Below are 13,796 nucleotides of genomic sequence, written 5' to 3'. Positions count from 1 at the left end.
TGGTGCATGTGGAACGTTTTCGGATGAGAGATGGGGGGGTGCTGAATTTTTTTTTGAAACTAAGTGTAATGTGTGGCCCTTTTGGAGGCTGGAGAGCCACATATGTGGCCTTTGAAGTATTTCGGGTTGCCCATCACTGGAATAGGATCATACAAATGTTACAGTATTATGAAGTATTAGTACAGTAGTATGAAGTATAGTATGAAAGTGCTTAGACTAATCATACGTCATTTTACAAGGGTGTCCTGGTTTTCAAACCTATTTAAGTCCTAAGCAAGACATACAAGTTTCCTACATTTTAAGGGGTTGATTCAAGTACTATTACTATAGTAATTTCAATGCTGATTACTGCTCGCAGCTGCCTGAGCCGCGAGCAAAAATCTATGTTAAAATTACTGTAGTAACAGTAATCATGCGCATGAACAACGCAGGGAATTGAATCTGCCCCGAAACTGTAAGCTATTTTAGGGAGGGTTTTTATTCATATAGGGCTTGATTCATTAAGGATCTTAAATGAAGAGGATTCTTATTTCAGTCTCCTGGACAAAACCATGTTACAACACAAGGGGTGCAAATTAGTATTCTGTTTTGCACATAAGTTAAATACTGCCTGTTTTTTCATGTAGCACACAAATACTTGATAGCTTATTTGTACACTGAAATTTAAAGTTGATATGTGTGTGCTACATGAAAGAACAGGCAGTATTTAACTTATGTGCAAAACAGAACACTCATTTGCACCCCTTGCATTATAACATGGTTTTGTCCAGGAGACTGAAATAAGAATCCTCTTCATTTAAGGTCCTTAATGAATCAGGCCCATAGTGTCTCCATGTAGTGTAAAGGGGAACTATTCGGAATTGGAAAACTAAATGACACTTTTCTATAAACTCTTATGGTCAGCACACACAGCATACCTGGTTATATAGTTCTGACTATACAGCTGCTAGTTTCAGATTTTATATAATCAAATATTAGTAACTGTCTAGTAATAATGTTACACACAGATATGCTGTGTTTGTGTATCGGGGTTTCTTGCAAAGTGTATTTTATTTTTACATTTGTGTTATTAAATTAAAACAAATTTAAAATTGTATTGTTTCATTGTAATCTGTTATTAATATTTCATTGTTGTTATAGTTTCCAAATAAATTGTGTAATTGTTATAATGCCTTCTATGTTAACTCTGTACAAAACTCTGTTCAAAATTGCAGGATATTTTGACACCTTATATAATAATAGCGAATAATAATAATAAAACTTTAATTTACACAGTCTGGCCTAACAGAATAAGGACCCAAAAATCGTATTACTGTATCGTATTCTGTAACCAATGTTTCATTTTTTACAAGAAATTCCCATATATGCAATTTAACTTATTTTGTAGACTCATATTTTCTTAATATCATTTCTTGTTGGCATGCACTTTCTGCCATGTGCTAAGCAGACATGCTGAGAGGATGGCAGAATTCTTGGATAGTCATAAACTGATCCACACATATACGACATCATTAAAGGTAATATATAGAAGGGACTGCAGTATGGCATCATTGACAGAATGTAAGCTTTAACACTTGCTGGATGGTAGTGAATAAGCGGGCAGACAGGCAGACCGTTTGTTGGTGAGGGAAAAGTTATAGGTGATGATAACTGGCAGCAAGTACTATTTGTACTACATAAATATTCATATTTGCAGTTTTTATTTTTATCATGTTTAGTGATCCAACTAATCTCTGTGCTACAGTAACCTTTTCCATGTGGTCTTCTAGTTGATCTGAATGAATGTTTGCTTCTTAAATGGTTGGAATCAGCTTTGAATCTCTGAATGTCGGGCGTTATGTCATCACATCATTCAGTGAGGAGCAATGCGGTGAGGAGCCAGCAAGAAGACAGAAGAGAAGAATAGAAGAAAAGAGGAAAGAAGCCAATATAAAGGTAAGCAAAAAAATTACAAAGACAAGGGGAGGAAAGCAAAAAAGGCACGGAGTGATGAATGAGGGGGACGAGGGGGTAGGATGGCACAGAGTTATGAAGAAGGGGAGGGGGCAGGATGGCACAGAGTTATGAAGAGGCGGGGCAGGATGGCACAAAGTAATGAAGGGGGGAGAAGCACATGGCACAGTGATGAAGGAAGGAAGCAGCATGGCACAGAGTGATGAAGGGGGAAGCAGCATGGCACATAGTGATAAAGGGGGGACGCAGCATGACACAGAGATGAAGGTGGGAAGCAGCATGGCACTTAGTGATGAAGGTTGGGGAAGCAGCATGGCACAGTGTGATGAAAGGGGGCCAGGTGAAGGGGGGGAAAGCAGCATGAAGGGCGCAGTGTGATCATAAAGGGGCACAGTGTGGTTATGATGAAGGGGCACAGTGTGATCATAAGGAAGCACAGCATGGTGATGATGAAGGGGCACAATAATGTGTGTGTGATGACAAAGGGGGCTTGTGGTAATGTGTGTGTGATGGGACAGTGTCCTTGTGGTAGTGTGTGTGTGTGATGGCACAGGGGGCATGTGGTAGTGTGTGTGTGATGTCACAGGGGGCTTGTGGTAATGTGTGTGTGTGTGTGTATGATGGCACAGGGTGCTTGTGGCAATGTAGTGTATGTGATGGCACAGGGGGCTTTTGGCAATGTACTGTGTGTGAGGTAGGTGGTGGCTAATTAATGGGTGCTATTTTATTTGTGGGGTGATGGTGGGGCAACTTAATAGTTGGGACTATTAATTTAAGATGGGGTGGTTTAGGGGCTATTAATTAAATGTGTGGGTGAGTTTGGGGAGATTGAGGTCTCTTTATTAAATGTGAATATGAATTATTTAATGGCAGTGATGGTTGCGGGACATAGGTATATTTATGAAATGTAAATACTATTAATTTATTGCTGGGGTTGTTTGGAGGAAGGGGATATAGGTTTATTTATTAAATGAGAATGCTATTACTTTAATATTGGGTTTGGTTGGAGGGATATAGATCTATTTATCAAATGTGAATACTATTTTTTTAATGTTGGGGCTGGAGGAAGGCCTAATTATTAATCGTTGGTGATATTGATTAGCGCTGGTGCTGGTTGGAATTTTCTAAATGTACCCATTTGTTTTCCAAATAGAGCCCCCAGCATTCCAGGACCCAGAGAAGCCACAACTAAAGACACCAGCAGCCACAGGTGGTGAAAGTGACAAGAACAGTTTGGAGAGAGCAGTACAGTTAAAGTGTCAAATGTTCTGATTCTAGTGGGGCAGTCCTGATTTTTGGTGACTGTTCTGCCCAATCTAAGGAGCAGGTAAAGACTGTGTACTCTTTAAATATACATTGCACTTATTATATGCTACACTATGGTGCTAGCTGTCCATCGTGGGCTTACCACACCCCCTCTGGTGTTTTGGTTGCGCTTCTCTCCCCCCACTGGTGGGCCTCTACCACTGTACTCCCCCTGTGGGCCCTTCATTCCCCAGTCCAACAATGCACTTTTGTGTATCAGAATGTGAATTGGGGTCACTAATGTGACGCATGATGTGATTGTGTGCACTTATGTGAGGCATAATATGAATTGGGGGTATTACTGTGGTATAATATGAACTGGGGACTATATTGTGTGGTATGTTATTGTCACGCCTGAAGATCTGTCTGTACCAAGACTGGGTTGTGTCTCTGGAGCTAGACTGGTGTCTACATAGACAAAGCTGGGTGGCCTGATAATGTCCCTCTGCCTGTAGTGAATGGACTGGTGCAGATGGTGGTTATACTAGCAGGGGGGAGCAAACAGGAACTGAATTGCTGCACCGGACTTGAACCGGAATGCTGAAAGAGTATTGCTGTAACCAGAATGCTGGAAGAGGATTGATGTAACGGGAATGCTGGAAGAAATCAGAGTCCTGGAATAGGACTGGAGCCAGAGTGCAGACTGCACTGTCAGAGCTGGGGCTGTAGCAAGATGACTGTAGCAAGACGACTGTAGCAAGACGACTGTAGCAAGACGACTGTAGCAAGACGACTGGGAACCAGGTTTGGGTCTGGATTACAACGTTGCACTGGCAACAGGTAAAGGCTCCAGGAAGTCCTTTTATAGTTGTTGTTGATTGCTGATTGGAGACTGCAGTCAGCTGGGCAGAAGCAGCACTCTGAGTTGCAGAGATGGATCAGGTGACTATATCCAAGATGGCAGCTCCCATGAACTGATTTTGGAGGGATTCTGAAATGGAAGCTGTTATCACCGAGTGGCTGAGAGGAATCATGTGACTGAATCCAAGATGGCCACGCTCATACTCTTATTCTGGAGTGATCTTTGGAATGGAGACAGATAATACAGCATCTTATAGAGAGCTCTGAAACCAGCAGAGCCTGAAAACCGCAGGGACAACTTGGAAAGGCAGCAAAGAGGTAAGTGACAGAAACTGAGAGTCTGGTGTGTGACAGTTATGAATTGTGGGCACGACAATTTACCATAGTATTAACTGGGCCTGTACTATGAGGCATGATATGTTTTGCGGACACAACTATGAGGCACTATGAGATCACTGACCCGCTGTCTTGAATGTCAGGACTGCTGAGACATATGTCACGCTCAGACGAGCGTGCACTGCGCACTTCTGCCAATGATGTATACAACAATGCAGGGATTTTTTCTGTAGGAGGGTGGTCTAGCGCTTTTCACCTGCTAGACACGCTCCAATGATGCACAGCCATGCCCCTAATTGTATGACCACACCCACTCCCACCAATGAACACAGCCATGCATAAAGAATGGTACCAAAACATCCTTAAAGAGCAACTTCTCCCAACCATCCAGTTTGGTGACAAACAATGCCTTTTCCAGCATGATGGAGAACCTTACCATAAGGCAAAAGTGATGACTGAGTGGCTCTTGGATCAAAACATCGAAATTGTGGGTCCATGGCCAGGAAACTCCCCAGACCTTAATCCCATGAGAACTTGTGGTCAATCCTCAAGAGATGGGTGGACAAACAAAAACCCACAAATTCTGACAAACTCCAAGCATTGATTAGGCAAGAATGGATCGCTTTGGGTTATTGGAAGCTTCAGAGGTCTATCTCTGTGCTTAGACTGTTTGGTGTTAGTGTTTTCAGATTATATATCCATTTAGTCTCTAGTGCCTTTTGTATGTTCCAATTGCATTCAGGGGTTGTGGGTGTGTCTATTGCTACAAAGTGGAATTTTTTGATTTTACTATTAGGTACTCTCTATAAATGTGCAACTACATTTTGTATTATTTCTTTTGTATATTATTCATGTGTTTTTGCATTCTTATGTTTAGGGGCCTTGCTGTGCATCATATGTATTACATATGATGCACAGTTACAGGGGCACGTGATTAGGTATAAAACATTTGTGGACTTACAGTACATAATCTTTGTGATTTGAAGCTTTTCCCAGTAATTATTGAGGTGAAGGTGTCATTTTTTAATTAAGTTATTTTTGCAGGCTTTACAGTTCCCACATTGATTAAACCCTCTAGGGTTTGTTGTTTTAACTAGGTTTTTGGCGGTTTTGTTGATTTTTAGCGGGCTGCGTACTAGATGTCCCTGTAGGTCTCTGGCTTTTCTATGTATTATGTGGGGTCTGTCTGGAAGTTAAGGTCCTGTTTGCTCATTCATATTTATGATATTCCAGTATTTCTGTAGTATTTTATTTTATTTTATTTTTTTAATTTTGAAGCTGTTTTTGTTGTATAATGAATTGGATAATGTCCTTTTTGGGTTGTTTTAGAGTAAAGGAAGTGTCATAGTCAAATTATATTAATTCAGAACTGTCTAACTCTAGCTTGGGCTTCTGTTAGGGTAGGGAAACTATATAGTCTCTCTTTAAATATAGTGGTCATATTGTGGCTTTGGTTCTGATAGGTGATGTTGTTTGTGCTGTTCCTTTTAAATTGTCTATTGGTTGAAGGGAATGTTTTTGACCCATGTTCTTGTGCCAGCTGTTTCTGACAACGTAATAATTGTCTACAGTTCCTAGAATGTTTTCAAAATGGACCTCTAAGTTTTCAGTGTATAGTGTTAGGTCTAGGAAATTAATGCTGGTGGCATTGTGTTCCTCATTGAATTGAGGTTAAGTTTGTCTTGTTTGTGTTTAATGAAGTTGTTGAATAGGGGTTCTGTGCCTTCCCATATGAAGAGTATGTCATCGATGTAGCGTTTCCACAGTACTATGTGTTCTAAGTAGGGTTTGTTATTATATATGAAGTCTTGTTCCCATGTATTCATGTATAGATTAGCATAGCCCGGGGCAAATGTAGTCCACATACTGTCTATTCTGTCTGTTGGTAGTGTGTATCTTTGAATGTGAAGTAGTGATGTGCCAAAATGTATTTTATGCTTTTTAGGATGAAATCTATGTGGTCTCTGCCTATATCTGCGTCTTCATCTAGTGTTCTGCCTATTGCTGGTACTACCTTATGATATGGGATTCTTGGGTATAGTGAGCTTACATTTAATATGCACCACATGTATGTGTCTTTCCATGTGTGGTGTTGGGTAGTGTCAAGTACGTGTGTTGTATCTCTGAGAAATGATGTTGTCTTACTAACATATGGTTGTAGGAATGTATATACTGTATATATTAGGATAAGTTTTACGCTATGGACTCTACGCCTGATACAATAGGCCTACCGGAGGGAGAGGGGGTGGTGGAGTTTGATGTTAGATTTGTGTATTTTTGTTAGGAAGTAGAAAGTGGGGATTTGTGTTGTTTTCTTTGTATGAATTTCAATTCCTGTTTATTCAGGATTCTCATTTAAAATTATTTCTAATTGTAAGATAAATTTGTTAGTGGGTTCGAGGGTTAATATTTTGTATGTGTGGGTGTCGGAGAGCAATCTGTGGGCTTCTTCTATGTATTTGGTTGTGCTCATTATTACTATTCCTCCTATTTCTTAGTGTTCTCATCAACAAAAAAGAGCCTTAGGGTGCTCCCTGACACACAGGAGTGCTTATTAATATATTAAAATATAACATTTTGAAATAACAAAATGACATATAGGACCAAGAACAGAATAGAAGAGTAGGGTAACTAGTGGTGGAAGGCAATAAGGTGGGTAGAGTGGTAGGGAGGGGAGGGTTTGGAAGATCCATCAGAGAGCTGAGAGAGAGCCATGGGGTACACCACTAACAACAATTGGGAATCAGTTGACAATACTTTCAGACATTGGTTTGAATTAAAGACTTACTTATTGCTGGGATCCTACCTCAAACCTATAAACTCTATAACAGTCTGTTTCTTTAAATTCCAACCATTATAGCCACGTGGCATTGCAATCTGAGGAGTCTTCTTCGTTCACAGAAGTAGTTATATCATCCATGATATAGTTGTCGATTTGTACATTCCAGTCTTTTAAAGATGGGGACAGATGTTTTCCAGCGATCCCGAATCACAGCATTTGTGCCTTGCTAAAATGTCTCAAAAGGAACTTCTTGAATTTAGTGATGGGTATTTTGTACGAATTTAGAAGCCAAAAGCCCCGTTCAGCTGGAACCCTGGAATTCAAATAATGTTTGTAATTCTGGACAACTTGCAGAAGAGCTTTCTTTTTTGGGCACTCCCACAAAATATGTATATAACTCCCTAATGCACCGCCAACATTCACCAGAGGTCCCGGAGTACATTTTATTTAGTAAGATGGGGTGTCTGTACCAGCGTGCTGTATACATGTATTGGATCTCTACCACTGAAGCACTTATTGAGCATGTGTGTGTAGTTTAAAAAACTTTCCACCATTCCCTTTGCAAATTTCTCTATCCAAGCCCCATGTCTTTATAAAGAGAGGTAATGAGCGACATAAGTTTTCTACAATTAAAAGTGAGGATATTGTGCAGGTAGGAGCATACAGAATATTTTACATGTCTTGTGGCTTAGGCAAGAGGAAGTTTAAAAACCATATACAGAGTGCTGGAGAGTTAATTAGAGTGGTAGATGTTAGTTTGGCAGTATTGCAAAATGACCAGATCGATAGCCATATGGCATATTCCAGTCACATGATCTATGCCAGCACATCATCTAATTACATGACATGATATTTTAATTATTGGTGTCTATATTTCTCTTTTTGCACTTCCTTTGAATTTTCTAGAACTGAAGATGTTTAGTTCAGCGGAGAAAAACAACTTTTCCCTCTATAACTTTGTCAAACAGATCCTGTCATTAATTTTAGTACATAAAACTACTGTCTGTACTCGGCGTACTAAAATGACTATTCATATTACCAAATATCTTACATTCTGTTATCATAGGGGAGAATTATATACTTATTTGTGATGTTTACTGGGCTACATGTTAATGTAAGCTTGATGATCATATACTAGCATTGATAACATGTGTTTATACATTATATATAGTCAAGTCTAAGTAAAAAATACCAATACAGTGACTGATATGTAATAAAGAGTAAGAAGACTGGAAACCTGAGAATCACATTTTATTATCCATAAAATGTCTTTTTTTTAACATGATCATTTTAGATTATTTATTTTATTCCATATTTTCTTGGTCCATTTCTGGCCCCTTAGTGGATGTGGTTGATGAAGATGTTGCATTCTCAAAGCACGTGCAGCTTGGGCAGTCATGGTATAAAGGACTATGCTGAACTAAAGATTGGGCCATAGACATGACAGATGCTGCAGCCATCATATTCATTGAAAACCAGGGGTTGCAAACGGACAGCAAGTTAGCCAAATTGGCCTGCACGTCGCTTAAATCTGGATTCATGTTTGGAAATGCTGGCATGGGTGGTATCATATGAGATGGAGAAGCAAAAGAAGTTGTAGTGGTAAAGTCTATTCCGTGACTGGCATTCTGGCCCATTGCAAAGTATTCTGATGGTGTTGTTGCTGACGATGTAGTGCAGCTACCACTGATGGGTGGTGTTGGCTTAAAGGGTCGACGTCTTTTTCGCTTTTCAGGAACAGACTTTGGTGCGTTGCCTCCTGAGGTCACAATCTCTTCTTTATTCTCAACAGGACACTTTTGTAGATTTGTATCCTGTCCTTTTAAGTCATGTTCTGGTGGGGACATAGCTGAACGAGCTTTCCGTATACCCACTCTTCTCTTTATTTGTCTTAGTAAGTCAGGATAACCTCTCTGAAAGTGTGGGTTTTGGTACAGCTGGAACTGGAACACAAGGACACAATTTTAATATAGATTTTTCAAATATATTTCAATCTCATAATAAATGTGAAATCAGAATATAATGGACAATGCCGGTTACTATAATCACTAAATATGTTCTATATTTGCTTTTGGTTATAGGATGGTAGCAGCATAAATGCACTTGAAGGTTTACAATTTACAGAAATGTAAGTGACCTTACTGTAACCTGCAGAGATTTCTCTACAATATATATTTTTATATACATGATATTTTGCTCATAAGTATGGTAACTAACCCCTGATCAGAACATATTGTTAAAATCCACATATAGATTGAATAGGGGGTATATTTATCAAGTGGTGGTTCTGAAAAACCACTATTTCTTGGCAGTTTGCCATTATTTTTTAAAACAGCAATTTTATTAAAGACAAAGCCCATTGGGTTTTGTCTTTACTAAAATTGCCGTTTTAAAAAGATATGGTTTTTCGGAACCAACGCTTAAAATAATATAACCCTAGCTATGTTTATAAGGGGAATTACCCTGTGACATTTTTTCTCTAGCCGTCACAATATTTCAGGTGGGATCTGACTCTACCCTGTGCTGATCTGTCAAGAGTGCCCCAGTGACTACCAGAGACAACTCTCTTCTGATGTGATATCTATTTGGGGCTACATTGTCAGCCATTACTCTCCACTAGATACTGTAACATGGGGATTAATTCACACTTGGACAGATATATGCTTTTTTAATAATGGATTATATAACCTCCCATGTTGCCCTGATGTCTGATGCTGCCCTATCACTCTTTCTATACTTAAGATCTGTTACGTCATGGTGTCATCCCACTTTCGTAGAGAAATACTGGTGCAAAAACCTACAGGCTGGGACTGAAAGTGGCAGTCGCTTCCTGATTGATTGTGCTGCCCTTTTCCATGATGCTAACCCAATGGGAATCAGAATCCCCAATCATTACTATCCTAAACCATCTTGTTATTCTAATTCAGTTCCATGAAGGTGGCCCCCTCGGTATAGGTAGCAATTAGCCCCCAGGACAGAAGGTTGTTGTTTCTGTTTATCTGCAGTGGTTGGCACAGGTAGAAGAACCTCCTATCCTGTGTGCCTAAAAAAATTGCAGCTTGATACATTTACCCCTTGGAGTGCATCAGGATACTTTTATAGGAAGTTTTTATTGTGCAAATAAAAGAACTAAATACTGCTGGTAGGTAATAGTGATTCTGAACACCAATAGAACTTTACCAGAACTGTGCCAGCGTTTAGTGACAATGACGAGAACATATAAATTCCTGAAATGTTCAGTGATGCAATGTCAGGTTTGGTTGACTTGTGAGGCATAACAGTCATTGGGGGCATTTTTGTATGGCTGAATATTCACTGGGGGCATTAAATGTGTGGTTTAAAATTATTTGAAGGCACTTTGTGAGGCATAACAGTCATTGGGGGCATTTTTGTGTGTCTTAAAAATATTTTGAGGCACTTTGTGAGGTATAAAGTGAATTGGTGGCATTATTGTGGCATAAAATGTATTGGGGGCATTACTGTGGCATAAACTGCATTGGGGCACTTATGTGAGGCATAAAATGAATTGGGGGGCAACTGTGTGGAATATTTTTATTTGAAGCAACTGTGTGGCATACTTTGATTTGGGAGACAACAGTGTGGCATACTTTGAATTGGGGGCAACTATGTGGCCTATTTTGAATTGGGGACAACTATGTGGCACACTTTGATTTGGAGGCAACTGTGTGGCATACCTTAAATTGGGGGCACAACTATGTGGCATAACATGGATTATAGTGATTTATGTGTGGCATAAAATTAATTGGGAGTACTACTGTGGCATAATATGAACTGAGGGTATTACTAGGGCATAATATAAACTGGGGGCACTATTGTATGGCATAACATGAATGTTTATTTGTTGGTCCCATTACTATTAATATTATCATGATATTAGCGTGATAAAATAAGAAATAATTAAATATATATATATTTTTACACACACACACACAGTGGTCAAAGTGGAAATTTAGTAGTGGCAGTACAGAAAATGTAAGTGGATGGAATTTTATGGTTTTACAATCAAAGCAGTAGAAGAATTGGTGTTATGGCTTACCACAGTATAGAGAACACTTTAACACACACATATATATATATATATATTACACACACACACACACACACACAAAGACATTTTTGCCGGTGCACTAATAGAAAAAGGTTGTCGACCCCATATGAAAGGATGCACATTATTATTAGCTGTAAATATCTCATAAAAGATAAGGTAGCATTGCTATAAAATTAAACACAATAAATGTCCAGCTTTTACATTCAATCAGTAGAATGACTGGATCTTTCAAAATAATGAGAATCTGATGGATAGTTGTTAAATTCAACTATTTTTTTCCTAGAAAAGTAGGTGCAAGTAATGCAAACTTACACCCTCACTCTTTTTGCTACAGATGTATCAGATATTCTTTATGTTTAATACATAAAATATTGCAGTAAATTAAATAAATAAGCATAGTAAAACAGCTTACCTTATTAAATTCTGCAGCAGCTTTATCTTCAGCTAGGAATTCAGCGTGTGAGGCGGGTCTTTGAAATTCACGTCGAACTTTGATGAACCCATAAAGATTCAATTGCCGTATAAAACTTTTCATACAATCAGTTTCAAAAATTCTGAAAGAACCTCTTTTCTCTAGAACTTCAGATTTAAACAGCTCCTTATTAATCATGATACAGATGCCATCGTGGTCCCACCGAAAAGAATTAAAATGGTCACTTTCTACAATCTTCCACAGTTTGCTAGGAAAATTAAGGGATCTAAAATCTCCCAGGACTGAGTCCTCATTTAAAAGGATCCGTGGCTTTTTCACAAATGGCTCATCAGGCAGAACTTGCGGTGACTTTTCTTCAATTTCAGACAGGATATTTGGGATTTCATCTACTGCCCGGTCAGCTACTGGATATGCTGAATTAGTCATCATTATTTGATCTCCAACGCATTCTGATTCTTCTGCAGATGGCTCCATCTCTAGTCTTGTATATGGAGAACCCTGCAGTTATCAGACATAGCCTCTCATACCTCTATAGTATTAAGATGCTGGGAGATCAATGAGGAATTCTAGAACACCCCAATAATTATCATACATAAATATTACATCACAAAGGACCTCAGTTGCTAGGAGGTCAATGACCTTTCAGTTATGTTTTCTTAAAGGCAAAGACTACTATCATTGCACCTTTCTATATGCAATAATACACTTGCAACATCAATTTCCATGTCATCAATAAAACTAAACATATGTAGTAAAACTCCATCAATAATCTTAATATATAGATAGATAGATAGATAGATAGATAGAGATAGAAAGATATATAGAAAGATATAAATATATTATAGGGGCACAGTCGTGCCCTTATATTAAGGTTGCATCTAATAAAAGACATTCTGCCATTATAAATCTGTGAGAGGGGCGCCATGGTGTTTGAGGGGCTACATTTTAAAAAGTATTAAAGCTATTAAACTAAAATGTAAATGAAGAACCGTCCATAGGTGTCGCATGCCAAATTTCAGAAAAAAATAATAAAAAATTACAAATTAGGAATAATCTTAAATTCAAAATCTCGCCGATTTTTCCACTTCCTGTTTTGCTAAAAAAATCACTGTTTTTCTGTTTTTTGTGGGGAGAGCGTAACTCAGTGTACAGGAGGTCTAAAGACTTGGGGTTTGTTTTATAAGAAAGCTATTATGACTGAGGAGTGCCTTTGAGGGTTGAAAATTTTGAGAAAGTTATAGTTTTTTTTACAATTTGGTAAAATATGCTCCATTTTAAAAATAGGGGATTTCATAATGTTACACATGTCAGTTAGAGGTGTGCGCTGGGTGTACTCAGACTGGCTTCACTTGAGAGCACAAACATGACTGAGTCTCTGGCTAAGATATTTTCATCTCTGAGCTGAAGAAATTACCCACATTCTCTAGCCACAGGGGGGCTTGTCAGTGTTTTGGGGATATGGGAGGGACACTCTGTAGTACTATTGGCCCAGGCACTGCTCTCAATTGAGAGTTTACTCTCTCCCTGTGGTGCCAGAGATGGCTGATAGTGAATCCACTGTAAACCTCCCGCCCCTCAGTGATATCAGTTAATTTATTCACTGTACCGAGCTGGGAGCGTGAAATTCAAAAGTGCTCTGTAGTACTTGTACTGATCACACTCAGTGGTGATCACAGCGGGAAGTAGATGTGAGGTATCTGGACATTAGCATCTGACATGTCCCTCCTTACAATTGACATGTACTGGAGAGAAGCTGCAAAATCTTTACACACCCACTTCTCATTGCTTGCTGTGTGCTGTGTTTTACTCATTGGTTCGTCAGCAGAATGTAGTGTTTTCACACACACTGCTCCTTCCCAGTGTGGTACTGTTCTGCTGTGTGAGAACTCTGCTGTTTAAACCATGGAGGGTTAACTCACAGCTGATCTGACAGTCAGTTTCATCACTTCCTGTCTTGGAGGACTTTTCTGTCAGAATCTCTGTAAGAGTCTGTCTGCTTTCACTGGTGACAGCATCAACAAGGACTCAAGTTTAAGGACTGGGGAGGTGATTACAGTGCTGCAGGTGCTGGTGGGAAGCACATAAGCACAATGTGGTACATACTGCACCACATTACC

At 39.1% G+C, this 13,796-nt stretch overlaps 1 protein-coding gene and 1 long non-coding RNA gene across 4 annotated transcripts in view; one reads left to right on the top strand and one right to left on the bottom strand.

Annotated features, from left to right (window-relative positions):
• Positions 1-13,796, bottom strand: part of LOC142109645 (uncharacterized) — a 223,083-nt gene that overhangs the window by 91,151 nt on the left and 118,136 nt on the right. The window contains exon 1 of one of the 3 annotated variants that reach the window (XM_075193714.1): positions 13,452-13,473. The exons of the other annotated variants lie outside the window; for them this stretch is intronic. The gene's annotated coding sequence lies outside the window, so the exon portion shown is untranslated. Of the gene's footprint in view, positions 1-13,451; positions 13,474-13,796 lie in introns of those variants that run through there. 3 annotated transcript variants of the gene reach the window in all.
• The window catches only part of LOC142109650 (uncharacterized), a 32,345-nt gene that overhangs the window by 2,745 nt on the left and 15,804 nt on the right, over positions 1-13,796 (top strand). The window contains exon 3 of the long non-coding RNA XR_012680423.1: positions 9,259-9,305. This is a non-coding gene — a long non-coding RNA (uncharacterized LOC142109650). The remainder of the gene's footprint in view (positions 1-9,258; positions 9,306-13,796) is intronic.

Source organism: Mixophyes fleayi (genome assembly GCF_038048845.1).
Source record: "Mixophyes fleayi isolate aMixFle1 chromosome 2 unlocalized genomic scaffold, aMixFle1.hap1 SUPER_2_unloc_4, whole genome shotgun sequence".
Taxonomy (NCBI): domain Eukaryota; kingdom Metazoa; phylum Chordata; class Amphibia; order Anura; family Limnodynastidae; genus Mixophyes; species Mixophyes fleayi.
This window is presented reverse-complemented; position numbering and strand designations above follow the sequence as displayed.